Raw genomic sequence first — 2,667 nt, 5'->3', positions numbered from 1 at the left:
GTAACGGTGGTCAACTCTGTTGAACAGATTGGAAAAGTAAAAGCGTGTTAAGTTACACTTAACTGGCACTTTTAAAGCAACTTATAAAATGAACAAAGCAATGCTATGCAGAGGGCATGGTGGCAAATGTGTGTGCACAAAAAGTCAAAGAGACCATGATAGAGAGAGGAGATAGAGACCATGACAAAGCATAAATATAAAGAAAATGGAATTTCTTTTCAGAGAGATCACTAACCTGAATTTGGAATAGTTTTTTTTTTTGCTGGTGCTCTTGGGATTTTTGGAGGCGGGGGAGATTCCGATTGTCATCGTCTTCACTGGAGTAGTCGGGCAGGGAAAATTTCATATTTGGCCTTGAGATGAAACAAATTACAAAAAGTTAAGGGTATTATCATTGGTGAATTGATGATTAGTTATAAATGCCATAATGTTACACATGTTAACACATACTCCGCCTTTCTATAAATAACCAACCGAATAAGAAGTATTATTATTATTTAAAAAAGACATCCGTGTGGTACCAGATTTTCTTCCCTTTTAATATAATATTGCACATCATTGTGAAAAAATATGATGATCTTAAGGACTTTTTCTTTTCACATCATCATCGGTGGTATCCAATGACTCTCCTTTTTTTGCCTTCATATAAAAATTGTGGGCCTTTTCATACGTTTCTATATCAAACAACAACAAAATCAAACAAACAACATTCCAATAGTTAACCTGAAACATTTTCTCCCAAAGCAAAACACTACATTATGATGTGTAAATATACACAAATCCTACCTTTAACTTTAAGTATGACCACTGGATACAAGGTCCATGTCTGGGGGTCATCATCATCATGTCATCACTCACTCCACCATCACTATCATCATCATTGTCATGGGCCTGCTCACACACTGTTGTGCTACTCTGTCCTGAAAGGGCCAGCTCACACACTGTTGTCCTGCTTTGTCCTGGTAGGACATAGTCCCCACTACCCTCAGTCACTTCATACCCTCCCCCCACACTTTGCTGAAGAGGAAGCGACTCTGTAAATCCATTTCCACCCCTCTAGCTATTCTTCTACGTTTGCTCCAGTAACTGGACATTTGTGCCACGAGTGTTGCCTTTAAATTAAATTCCTAAATTACCTTACAGTGTATGCCTACAGACTGTTGTTGGTCACCTATAAAGAGAGAGAGAAAAAACACATCACTATCTGTTCTTCACAAGAGACAGCTGCATCAACTCACTCTCTCACAACACATGCACACACACACAAAATTAAAACACAAAGATTCTTGGAAATGTTGGGGCTAGCACTTTTGATATTGATAACAGCCAAGGCTTGTTCGAGAGAGGGTGGCCTACCAGAATTGGTGAAACTAAAAGGAGCTGTAATTAACCATTTTTTGGTGACAGGACCTGTGTTAAACCTCATACGCCATCCATAAACCCCAGTAGTCTTAATTTCGAAAAAGTCATACTGTGATTTGTCTTTGCCCATCAACCCACGAATCTAAAACTGCTTGTCGATCAATACCCCATTTTGAATGATAAAGCTAAAGTTAGCAACTTACTAGGTTTCAATGGGAAATTGTATTGCAAGTAAGTTGCTAACTTAGTTAGCAACGATGTTTCTGAATCGAGAAACACACACCAGAAGGCTAGCCAAATTGGTTTTGTTTGTTTGTTTACATTTATCATGTGTGAGTAAAATATTCAGCGCAGCCACTTATATACGAGACGATGTACTTTGTTTATCCTACTGGCCTAATTTATTAGTCAAACGATTGAAACGGTAACTATACAAGCCAGTACCCTACCGGTATGTTGACAAAGTTGTCTTGCTGTCAGAGAATGTCGCTATGCCACAAACAAAAAGGCAACATTTTGGAAACAGACTAACGGTCTAAATAGGCTACATTTTTTTTTTTTTTATATATGAAAATGATGGTATATTTAATTAAAACAGTGGAGATATGGAGAAGAGATGTTTTACTTACCTAGTCATTCTATGTCTGGATCGAGTCTTGATGCTGGCGTCCGTTATTTTCCGTTATTAAACGGGTAGAGTCTAGCGGTCCTCCAGCGGTCCGAGGGTGGCAAGCCGCCACCCTCGCGCATATTGAATGAGTAGAACTAACTCAGTGGTAACAGTAGCGGGCCTCCAGCGGTCCGAAGGTGGCATGCCACCGCCTTGACAGTGCAGCTGTACTTCTGCACACCATCGCGGATTACCTTCTTAAAATCCGCCGATGGCCCGATGTGTTTTTCAGTAACTGTCAGTGGTCCGATGTCGATCCACGAAACAAAGTGGCTTGCCGTCCTAACGCCACCAGTGGTCCGACTATATACATGCTAAACAGTGGGGAGGGCAAATCCACATATCTTTGGGGATTCCTGACACGTTATTGAAATCAATATCCTCCCTCCCTACTTCTCCATCACTATCCACTGCCATCCAAAATCTCCATCTTCCACCGTCCCGTTTCGAGCAGCCCCATCACCTGGTGGGACACTCTCATCAGCAGTTCACTCGCAGACATTAGACACGTGGACGGTAATTTGAAAGCAAAACCTCGTGATAAGGGGGAAAATAGAAGGTCCTTATCTCTGTCAAACATTTAGTCGCTCACCTGTTCCTAATGCACATGCGCAGTGTAACTGGAGCTGTGATAT

At 40.9% G+C, this 2,667-nt stretch overlaps 1 long non-coding RNA gene across 1 annotated transcript; it reads right to left on the bottom strand.

The window, feature by feature from the left end:
• Positions 1–610: 610 nt before the first annotated feature.
• LOC129095038 (uncharacterized) lies at positions 611–2,184 on the bottom strand. The gene is made up of 3 exons (XR_008531374.1): positions 1,992–2,184; positions 1,137–1,171; positions 611–674 (listed from the first exon to the last, which is right to left on the bottom strand). It is a non-coding gene; the product is annotated as an uncharacterized LOC129095038 (long non-coding RNA).
• Between the last annotated feature and the right edge of the window lie 483 nt (positions 2,185–2,667).

The sequence above is a fragment of the Anoplopoma fimbria genome, chromosome 8 (assembly GCF_027596085.1).
Source record: "Anoplopoma fimbria isolate UVic2021 breed Golden Eagle Sablefish chromosome 8, Afim_UVic_2022, whole genome shotgun sequence".
Taxonomy (NCBI): Eukaryota; Metazoa; Chordata; class Actinopteri; order Perciformes; family Anoplopomatidae; genus Anoplopoma; species Anoplopoma fimbria.
Note: the sequence above shows the minus strand (reverse complement) of the source record. Positions and strands in the feature narration are given on the sequence as shown.